This window comes from Zea mays, chromosome 2 (assembly GCF_902167145.1).
Source record: "Zea mays cultivar B73 chromosome 2, Zm-B73-REFERENCE-NAM-5.0, whole genome shotgun sequence".
In the NCBI taxonomy this organism is placed as follows: Eukaryota; Viridiplantae; Streptophyta; class Magnoliopsida; order Poales; family Poaceae; genus Zea; species Zea mays.
This window is the reverse complement of record NC_050097.1, coordinates 204,089,036-204,101,264: the sequence shown is the minus strand read 5'-3', so window position 1 is coordinate 204,101,264 and position 12,229 is coordinate 204,089,036.

Below are 12,229 nucleotides of genomic sequence, written 5' to 3'. Positions count from 1 at the left end.
CTCTTCTAAGCACCAAGACATCAATCTCACGCATTCGTTTCATTGTGATAGCATATAGAGCTCTTGTGGAGTTGTGAACTCTTTGTGTTGCGTTGCGAGCTCTTGTTGCGACTTGTGTGCGTGTTGTTGCTCTGATTTTCGAGTCTTGTGTGCGTTGCTCATTCCCACCTTACTCCGTATTCTTTGTGAACTCAATTGTAAGGGCGAGAGACTCCAAGTTGTGGAGATTCCTCGCAAACGGGAAAAGATCAAAGGAAAGAAAAACACCGTGGTATTCAAGTTGATCATTGGATCACTTGAGAGGAGTTGAGTGCAACTCTCGTCCGTTGGGACGCCACAACGTGGAGTAGGCAAGTTTTGTACTTGGCCGAACCACGGGATAACCACCGTGTCAACTCTGTGATTGCTTTCTTGTGGTTATCGTGTTTTGAGTTCTCTCTAGCCACTTGGCCATACTTGTGCTAACCCTTAACAAGTTTTTGTGGCTTAAGTTTTGAACTTTTACAGGATCACCTATTCACCCCCCCCCCCTCTAGGTGCTCTCAATTGGTATCGGAGCCGTTCTCTTCAAGAAAGGGACTAACCGCCCGAAGAGATGGATCCTAAGGGGAAGGGAATTGTGATAAACGACAAGGAGAAGGAGTCCTTCGTCAACGAGCCAAGGGATGACAAGTCCAATGACTCGGGCTCGGGTCACAAGCGAAGAGATGGGAAGAAGAAGAAGACAAGACGCATCAAGGAGATCGTCTACTACGACAGCGATGAGTCCTCTTCTTCTCAAAAGAACGACGACCACGACAAACAAAGGAAACCGGTTAATTCGAACTTTTCATTTGATTATTCTCGTATTCCACATAGTTCGAATTCGCATTTGCTTTCCATTCCTCTTGGTAAACCTCCACATTTTGATGGGGAGGACTACGGATTTTGGAGTCACAAAATGCGTAGTCATTTATTCTCTCTCCATCCAAGCATATGGGAGATTGTAGAGAATGGAATGAAATTTGATAGCTCGGATAGCCCTATGTTTATCAATGAACAAATTCATAAAAATGCACAAGCTACTACTGTTCTCTTAGCATCTTTGTGCAGGGAAGAGTACAATAAGGTGAGCGGCTTGGACAATGCCAAGCAGATATGGGACACCCTCAAGATCTCTCACGAGGGGAACGACATCACCATGCTCACCAAGATGGAGTTGGTGGAGGGCGAGCTTGGATGATTCGCCATGATAAGGGGAGAAGAGCCAACTCAAACTTACAACCGGCTCAAGACCCTTATCAACAAGATAAGGAGCTACGGAAGCACGCGTTGGACGGATCACGACGTCGTCCGCCTAATGCTCAGGTCATTTACCGTTCTTGATCCTCATCTCGTGAACAATATTCGTGAGAACCCCAGGTACACGATGATGACGCCCGAAGAAGTACTTGGAAAATTCGTGAGCGGGCGGATGATGATCAAGGAGGCAAGGTACGTCGATGACGCGTTGAACGGTCCAATCCACGAGCCTCAACCCATTGCTCTCAAGGCATCGAGGAGCAAGGAGGCACTACCAAGCAAGGTGGCGCAAATTGAGGCGGCCGGGCTTAATGATGAAGAAATGGCTCTCATCATTAAGCGCTTCAAGACGGTGCTAAAGGGTCGCAATGGACAGCCGAGCAAGACTAAGACCAAGGGGAAGCGATCATGCTTCAAATGCGGTAAGCTTGGTCATTTTATTGCTAACTGTCCTGATAATGAAAGTGACCAGGAAAAGGGAAACAAGAGGGAAAAGAAGAAGCATTATAAGAAGGCAAAGGGTGAGGCGCATCTAGGCAAGGAGTGGGACTCGGATTGCTCCTCATCCGACTCCGACAATGAAGGACTCGCCGCCACCGCCTTCAACAAATCAACCCTCTTCCCCAACGAGCGTCACACATGCCTTATGGCAAGGGAGAAGAAGGTATGTACTCGCAACTCTACCTATGCTTCTTCAAGTGAGGACGAATCTAGTGATGAGGATGAAGTAGATTATTCATGTTTGTTCAAGGGCTTAGATAGATCTAAGATAGACAAAATTAATGAATTAATTGATGCCTTGAATGAAAAGAATATACTTTTAGAAAAGCAAGAGGATTTGTTGTATGAAGAGCATGATAAATTTGTTGAGGCACAAAAATCCTATGCTTTAGAGGTTAAAAGAAATGAAATGCTTTCTTTTGAACTATCTACTTGTCATGAAACCATTTCTACTTTGAAAGGTGTCAACAATGATTTAAATGCTAAATTAGAAGTAGCAAATAAATCCAACTCTTGTGTTGAACATGTTGAAATTTGCACTAGGTGTAAGGATGTTGATATTAATGCCTGTAGTGAACACTTAGTTTCCATTTCAAAATTGAGTGATGAAGTAGCTAGTCTTAATGCTCGACTTAAGACTAGCAAAAGTGATTTTGAAAAACTAAAATTTGCTAGGGATGCCTACACGGTTGGTAGACACCCCTCAATTAAGGATGGACTTGGCTTCAAGAGGGAAGCCAAGAACTTAACAAGTCATAAGGCTCCCATTCCCGCCAAGGAGAAAGGGAAGGCCCCTATGGCTACTAGTGCTAAAAGGAACCATGCCTTTTTGTATCATGATAAAAGACAAACTAGAAATAGAAGTTATGATGCTTTTGATTCATATGTTTATGATTCTCATGCCATGTGTGCTCCTAGTTCTTCTTATGTGTATAATAGAAATGTTACTAGGAGAAATGTTGTTTCTAAAAGAAATGTTGCAAATGTTCATAGAAAAGTAGTGAATGAACCCTCTACAATTTATTGTGCTTTGAATGCTTCATTTGCAATTTGTAGAAAGGATAGAAAAGTAATTGCTAGGAAGTTAGGGGCAAAATGCAAAGGTGATAAAACTTGCATTTGGGTCCCTAAGGAAATTGTGACTAACCTTGTAGGACCCAACAAGAGTTGGGTACCTAAGTCCCAAGCCTAAATTTGCCTTGCAGGTTTATGCATCCGGGGGTTCAAGCTGGATTATCGACAACGGATGCACAAACCATATGACGGGGGAGAAGAAGATGTTCACCTCCTACGTCAAGAATAAAGATTCCCAAGATTCAATTGTATTCGGTGATGGGAATCAAGGCAAGGTAAAAGGTTTAGGTAAAATTGCGATTTCTAATGAGCATTCTATCTCTAATGTATTTTTAGTAGAGAGTCTTGGATACAATCTGCTATCTGTGAGTCAATTATGTCATATGGGATATAATTGTCTATTTACAAATATAGATGTGTCTGTCTTTAGAAGAAGCGATGGTTCATTAGCTTTTAAGGGTGTATTAGACGGCAAACTTTATTTAGTTGATTTTGCAAAAGAAGAGGCCGGTCTAGATGCATGCTTAATAGCTAAGACTAGCATGGGCTGGCTGTGGCATCGCCGCTTAGCACATGTGGGGATGAAGAACCTTCACAAGCTTCTAAAGGGAGAACACGTGATAGGTTTGACTAACGTGCATTTCGAAAAAGATAGACCTTGTGCAGCTTGTCAAGCAGGTAAACAAGTGGGAGGAGCACATCACAGCAAGAACGTGATGACCACTTCAAGACCCCTGGAGCTGCTGCATATGGACCTCTTCGGACCTGTCGCCTATCTGAGCATAGGAGGAAGTAAGTATGGTTTAGTTATTGTTGATGACTTTTCCCGCTTCACTTGGGTGTTCTTTTTGCAGGAAAAATCCGAAACCCAAGGGACTCTCAAACGCTTCCTCAGGAGAGCTCAAAATGAGTTTGAGCTCAAAGTGAAAAAGATAAGAAGCGACAACGGGTCCGAGTTCAAGAACCTTCAAGTGGAGGAGTTCCTTGAAGAGGAAGGGATCAAGCACGAGTTCTCCGCTCCCTACACACCACAGCAAAATGGTGTGGTAGAGAGGAAGAACAGGACGCTCATCGACATGGCGAGGACGATGCTAGGAGAGTTCAAGACCCCCGAGTGCTTTTGGACAGAAGCCGTGAACACGGCGTGCCACGCCATCAACAGGGTCTACCTTCATCGCCTCCTCAAGAAGACGTCGTATGAGCTACTAACCGGTAACAAACCCAATGTATCGTACTTTCGTGTATTTGGGAGTAAATGCTACATTCTAGTGAAGAAGGGTAGAAATTCTAAGTTTGCTCCCAAAGCTGTAGAAGGGTTTTTGTTAGGTTATGACTCAAATACAAAGGCGTATAGAGTCTTCAACAAATCATCGGGTTTGGTTGAAGTCTCTAGCGACGTTGTATTTGATGAGACTAATGGCTCTCCAAGAGAGCAAGTTGTTGATTGTGATGATGTAGATGAAGAAGATGTTCCGACGGCCGCTATACGGACTATGGCGATTGGAGAAGTACGGCCACAGGAACAAGATGAACGAAATCAACCTTCTTCCTCAACTATGGTGCATCCCCCAACCGAAGATGACGAACAGGTACCTCAAGTGGAGGCGCTCGATCAAGGGGGAGCACAAGATAATCATGTGATGGAGGAAGAAGTGCAACCGGCACCTCCAACCCAAGTTCGAGCGATGATTCAAAGGGATCATCCCGTCGACCAAATTCTGGGTGACATTAGCAAGGGAGTAACTACTCGATCTCGATTAGTTAATTTTTGTGAGCATTACTCTTTTGTCTCTTCTATTGAGCCTTTCAGGGTAGAGGAGGCCTTGCTAGATCCGGACTGGGTGTTGGCCATACAAGAGGAGCTAAACAACTTCAAGCGCAATGAAGTTTGGACACTGGTGCCTCGTCCGAAGCAAAATGTTGTGGGAACCAAGTGGGTGTTCCGCAACAAACAGGACGAGCACGGGGTGGTGACGAGGAACAAGGCTCGACTTGTGGCAAAAGGTTATGCCCAAGTCGCAGGTTTGGACTTTGAGGAGACCTTTGCTCCTGTGGCTAGGCTAGAGTCCATTCGTATTTTGCTAGCATATGCCGCTCACCATTCTTTCAGGTTGTACCAAATGGATGTGAAGAGCGCTTTCCTCAACGGGCCAATCAAGGAGGAGGTGTACGTGGAGCAACCCCCTGGCTTCGAGGATGAACGGTACCCCGACCACGTGTGTAAGCTCTCTAAGGCGCTCTATGGACTTAAGCAAGCCCCAAGAGCATGGTATGAATGCCTTAGAGACTTTTTACTTGCTAATGCTTTCAAGGTTGGGAAGGCCGATCCAACTCTTTTTACAAAGACATGTGATGGTGATTTGTTTGTGTGCCAAATTTATGTCGATGACATAATATTTGGTTCTACTAACCAAAAGTCTTGTGAAGAGTTTAGCAGGGTGATGACGCAGAAATTCGAGATGTCGATGATGGGCGAGTTGAACTACTTCCTTGGGTTCCAAGTGAAGCAACTCAAGGAAGGCACCTTCATCTCCCAAACGAAGTACACGCAAGATCTGCTAAAGCGGTTTGGGATGAAGGACGCCAAGCCTGCAAAGACGCCAATGGGGACCGACGGACACACCGACCTCAACAAAGGAGGTAAGTCCGTTGATCAAAAAGCATACCGGTCAATGATAGGTTCTTTGCTTTACTTATGTGCTAGTAGACCGGATATTATGCTTAGCGTGTGCATGTGTGCTAGATTTCAATCCGATCCTAAGGAGTGTCACTTAGTGGCGGTGAAGCGAATTCTTAGATATTTGGTTGCTACGCCTTGCTTCGGGCTCTGGTATCCAAAAGGGTCTACCTTTGACTTAGTTGGATACTCAGACTCCGACTATGCTGGATGTAAGGTCGATAGGAAGAGTACATCGGGGACGTGCCAATTCTTAGGAAGGTCCCTGGTGTCATGGCACTCTAAGAAACAAACATCCGTTGCCCTATCCACCGCTGAGGCCGAGTACGTTGCCGCAGGACAGTGTTGCGCGCAACTACTTTGGATGAGGCAAACCCTCAGGGACTTTGGCTACAATCTGAGCAAAGTCCCACTCCTATGTGACAATGAGAGTGCTATCCGCATGGCGGAGAATCCTGTTGAACACAGCCGCACAAAGCACATAGACATCCGGCATCACTTTTTGAGAGACCACCAGCAAAAGGGAGATATCGAAGTGTTTCATGTTAGCACCGAGAACCAGCTAGCCGATATCTTTACCAAGCCTCTAGATGAGAAGACCTTTTGCAGGCTGCGTAGTGAGCTAAATGTCTTAGATTCGCGGAACTTGGATTGAATTGTAGCATACATGTGTTTATGCATTTGATCAGGTTCATTCTGCATTTTGTTGCTTATTGTGGTGCTCAAGTTGTACAAACCCTCCCTGGACCTCACAAGTCCGTTGCAAAGTGATGCACATGTTTAGGGGGAGATGTGTTACAACTTGACCCTTTGAGACTAACCTTGTGCTTGAGTTTGATAATTTAGTCTCGAAGGAGGATTGAAAGGGAAAAGGTGGACTTGGACCATGAAAGACTTCCACTGCACTCCGATGAGAGGGTAACTAATTCCAAGTTCATCTCATGAAATCTTATTGCCATTTGCTCTTAATTGAAGACTTTGGTGAGGCAATGAGGTTAAAAGGCCAAGATTGATCCCGTTTTGGTGCTTGATGCCAAAGGGGGAGAAAATAAAGGCCAAAGCGATAAATGGATCAGCTACCACTTGAGAGATTTTGAAAATAGTAGAATAGAGTTTTTGTTGTGTCAAAAGCTTTTATTGTCTCTCTTGTCAAAAGTTGGCTTCTTGTGGGGAGAAGTATTGATTATGGGAAATAGGGGGAGTTTTTGAAATCTTTGATCAATCTCTTTTGGAATAACTCTCTTTATGCTTCAACATGTGTGTTTGACTTAGAGATAGAGATTTGAGTTTGATTTGCAAAAACAAACCAAGTGGTGGCAAAGGATGATCCATATATGCCAAAATTGAATAAAACCAATTTGAGTTTTTATTTGAAGTGATTTTGCACTTGTTCTAGTTGCTTTATGTTGTGTTGGCATAAATCACCAAAAAGGGGGAGATTGAAAGGGAAATGTGCCTTTGGGCCATTTCTAAGTATTTTTGGTGATTGAGTGCAAACACAAGTGCTTAAATGTGAAAATATGCCCAAGGATGATCAAAGTGCAAATCACAAGTTAAGGTATGTTTCTAAGCCTTAGTACATTGGTTTTGTGTACTAATATATTTGTCTAAGTGTTAGAAACAGATAGAAGAAGAGAAGAGAAGACTTGGCTGTGTACAGCCAAGGGGCTGCTTCGGTCTGGGGCACCGGACTGTCCGGTGGTGCACCGGACAGTGTCCGGTGGTGCACCGGACAGTGTCCGGTGCGCCAGGCTGCCTCGGCCGAAGAGGCCGCTCTCGGGTTTTTCTCCGGCGACTTCGGCTAAAATTCACCGGACTGTCCGGTGTGCACCGGACTGTCCGGTGAGCCAACGGTCGGCCGGGCCAACGGTCGGCCGCACGATCGCTGCGCGACACGTGGCCGAGCCAACGGTCGGAAGGAAGCACCGGACTGTCCGGTGTGCACCGGACTGTCCGGTGCGCCAGATCTGCAACGGTCGGCAACGGTCGGTTTCGCCATTTAAGGAAACAAATCGGGCACCGGACAGTGTCCGGTGTGCACCGGACTGTCCGGTGCGCCACGAGACAGAAGGCAAAGATGGCCTTCCAGATTTGTTCCCAACGGCTCCTAGCTACCTTGGGGCTATAAAAGAGACCCCTAGGCGCATGGAGGAGTATACCAAGCATTCCTACAACTCTTCTAAGCACCAAGACATCAATCTCACGCATTCGTTTCATTGTGATAGCATATAGAGCTCTTGTGGAGTTGTGAACTCTTTGTGTTGCGTTGCGAGCTCTTGTTGCGACTTGTGTGCGTGTTGTTGCTCTGATTTTCGAGTCTTGTGTGCGTTGCTCATTCCCACCTTACTCCGTATTCTTTGTGAACTCAATTGTAAGGGCGAGAGACTCCAAGTTGTGGAGATTCCTCGCAAACGGGAAAAGATCAAAGGAAAGAAAAACACCGTGGTATTCAAGTTGATCATTGGATCACTTGAGAGGAGTTGAGTGCAACTCTCGTCCGTTGGGACGCCACAACGTGGAGTAGGCAAGTTTTGTACTTGGCCGAACCACGGGATAACCACCGTGTCAACTCTGTGATTGCTTTCTTGTGGTTATCGTGTTTTGAGTTCTCTCTAGCCACTTGGCCATACTTGTGCTAACCCTTAAAAAGTTTTTGTGGCTTAAGTTTTGAACTTTTACAGGATCACCTATTCACCCCCCCCTCTAGGTGCTCTCACGCGGTCGCCGCGGGCCCGAGCGCGGTGCTGGCGACCACCTTTGAGGCGGAGATCCTTCCCCCTGCGCCGTCACCGGGGGCCGAGATGGACCTCACCGACGGCGGGGATGGAGCTGAGGGCGCGGCTCCTTCCCAAGGCGGCGCCTAATTCTTGTTTGAACAATCTTTTGTTGGATGTGCGTGTCACCGCGGCCGCTGAGGCCTGAACACTTTGTATTTCTTGCATGAAATCGTACTCTCCTTTCTTTCCATCCGGAGGCACAGGAGTTCCCTTTTTTGATTGAAAATTTTCGACGCGGAGAAATATGCCCAATCTCGACGCAGAGGGGTTCCCTCTTTTTAGCCCCCGAGGGAGGGTCGGGCTCCGCCGAGGCGAGGCCGACCCTTCCTTGATGACCGAGGCACAGAGGCTGCCTGACGGATCAGACTCAGGTCCGAACATCCAGCGAGTGCTCGGCGACATCCCTCGGTATGCCAGGCATGTCCGAGGGCCTCCACGCAAAGACATCGGCGTTTGCGCGGAGAAAGTCGACGAGCACTGCTTCCTATTTGGGGTCGAGTCCGGACCCAATCCGGATCTGCTTGGAGGTGTCGCCGCTGGGGTCGAGAGGGACGGCCTTAACCGTCTCCGCTGGCTCGAAGTTGCCGGCGTGACGCTTCACGTCTGGCACCTCCTTGGAGAGATTCTCCAGGTCGGCGATGAGAGCCTCGGCGTACTCCACGCACTCCACGTCGCATTCGAACGCGTGTTTGTACGTGGGGCCGACGGTGATGACCCCGTTGGGGCCCGGCATCTTGAGCTTCAAGTAGGTGTAGTTGGGGACGGCCATGAACTTCGCGTAGCATGGCCTCCCCAGTACAGCGTGGTAGGTTCCTCGGAACCCGACCACCTCGAACGTCAGGGTCTCCCTTCGGAAGTTGGAGGGCGTTCCGAAGCAGACGGGGAGGTTGAGTCGTCCGAGGGGCTGGACGCGCTTCCCAGGTACGATCCCGTGGAAGGGCGCAGCGCCTGCCCGGACGGAGGACAGATCGACGAGCAGGAGCTTGAGGGTCTTGGCGTAGATGATGTTGAGGCAGCTGCCCCCATCCATCAGGACCTTGGTGAGCCTGACGTTGCCGATGACAGGGTCGACGACGAGCGGGTATTTCCCCGGGCTCGGCACGCGGTCGGGGTGGTCGGCCTGGTCGAAAGTGATGGGCTTGTCGGACCAGTCTAGGTAGACTGGCGCCGCCACCCTCACCGAGCAGACCTCCCGACGCTCTTGCTTGCGATGCCGAGCCGAGGCATTCGCCGCATGCCCTCCGTAGATCATGAAGCAGTCACGGACCTCGGGGAATTCTCCTGCTTGGTGATCTTCGTTCTTGTCGTCGTCGCGGGCCCTGCCACCCTCGGCGGGTGGCCCGACCCTGTGGAAGTGACGCCGAAGCATGACGCACTCCTCGAGGGTGTGCTTGACGGGCCCCTGATGGTAAGGGCACGGCTCCTTGAGCATCTTGTCGAAGAGGTTAGCACCTCCGAGGGGCTTCCGAGGGTTCTTGTACTCGGCGGCGGCGACAAGGTCCGCGTCAGCGGCGTCGCGTTTCGATTGCGACTTCTTCTTGCCTTTCTTCTTGGCGCCGCGCGGAGTAGACGCCTCGGGAGCCTCTTCCGATGGGCGGCCCTGGGGCTGCTTGTCCTTTCAGAAGATAGCCTCAACCGCCTCCTGGCCAGAGGCGAACTTGGTGGCGATGTCCATCAGCTCGCTCGCCCTGGTGGGGGTCTTGCGACCTAGCTTGCTCACCAGGTCACGGCAGGTGGTGCCGGCAAGGAACGCGCTGATGACATCCGAATCGGTGATGTTGGGCAGCTCGGTACGCTGCTTCGAGAATCGCCGGATGTAGTCCCGGAGCGACTCTCCCGGCTGTTGCCGGCAGCTTCGAAGGTCCCAGGAATTCCCGGGGCGCACGTATGTGCCCTGAAAATTGTCGGCGAAGGCTTGGACCAAGTCGTCCCAGTTGGAGATCTGCCCCGGAGGCAGGTTGTCACACCCGGTTCCAGGGGGTAGAACCGAGCGCATACCATATGTGTGCCAGGATCCATTTCCACACATATGTTGACGTCACAAGTGTAATATATCAAAAGACAATGCAATAAAGGCGTAAAGAGAGTATAATACTTTATTACATCATCTAAAACATTGTATCTTTAACAAGTATCACATCAAAGTAAAGCGGAAATAAACAACTGGGCAATCTCCCACAGGAAGATGACCGGCGTATCGTTAGACTTAGAATTCCTCGTCGTCAAAAACTCCATCAAAGTTTCCAGCATCACCCTCTGATCAAAATATTAGCAAGGGTGAGCTCACTTATGGTCGGGGCTCAGCAAGTGGGGGAAAAACTAATGCAGGTATAACAAGGTGAGGCTAAGGTTGAGCAGTAAGCATTTTAGTTGGTCAATATTTTATTAACAACACATGTCTTACTAATAAGTGTGAATCCCAAATATCCCATTAAACAAAGGAATATGAATATAACAAAAACACTTAAGTGAAACCACTTAAGCAAATTATTGGCAGATCATCGGATCTCAATTTAATTCCATCTTCAAGTTCAATTATCATGTGAGGAGTCCAGGTCGCTCATAACCGGGAGCACGGCTGATATATCAGTTTTACACTCTGCAGAGGTGGTACAACTTTACCCACAAGCCATGTATCCCATCTAGCCCGGGTTGATCGGACCCTTAGACACTGCCGAGGTGAATGGCTAGGGATCCATTATGAGGTTTTCACAAAATACACTTAATACGAAGCAACCCGCTAAGGTTTCTAAGACGATGGTGGTGGCCCCCTGGGTGAAGTACCTTAGCCAAGAATACGACCCCATGTTAACGTGGGCTGCCAGCACCTACCGCTCCCCCTCTTGCCCATCTTTCAGGTAAGGTTGCTAGGCACTAAGCATATAGAGCTAATTACCAAAGCCAGAGCCATGATAGCACTCGTGGTTGCACTGTTATCCTGAGTGATCACTCCATGTTCCAATTAATTTATAATAAAGTTATCTTAACCATCGGGTTAATGTCATAATTGCCAATTAACATTTTGGAACATTAAAACCAATTAATGAGTGACATTAGGAATCATTAAGTTGGGCGGTAGCATAAATTTTGCACAGCTTAACAATTTTCCCAGGTAAAACAAGGAATACAGGTAGTAAATATAGGAAATCCTTAATTAGGTCATCCCATCAAATTATGCAATATATCAAAAGGTAAACATTATTATATGCAATGAATAGGTACAAACAGAATATGCAGAGGGAGAATCCACTTGCCTTGCTCAAGCGAGTCATGCGGATCGTCCTCGAACGAGTTCGGATCGCCTACCGCACAATCCGCTTCTAATAGAGTCGCATAGCGCACATACAAAAATAAAACATAAACCAATAAACAAACATGCACCATTTCATAAACATACACCAATACGTCATTAAGCACACATTAACACATCGCACTAATTATATCTTAATTATGTACTAATCGCGTAAATACTTATTAATTCAATTGTGGCTATTATTGTGAGTCCTAATGGTGAATTTATGGGTGGGTGCAATAAATACGGTTTTAACTAGTATTAATATATTTTAACATCATTAATAACATTAAATGATAATTATCATCTTTTAATACTAATAAATGAATTAATACCTTTTATTATTTCTAACTCAAATTATTTAGTATGACAAAAATGAATCTAATAATATTAATATTCTAAAAGTCTACATAAATTGGTAATTGGACTTTTTATAACACAAGTGAGGATATTTTGACATAAACTAGTATTTTGCTTAATCTAAAAAAATCTAAGTGCTCAATTTGCGAACAAGATTATTTAACTAGCAAAAATCTATTTTTCACACTACCGGTGATATTTTCTCTTTTCTTTCTAAAAGAAGATTATAGTAGATGTTACAATATTATTTTAAAAGTCACATAACCT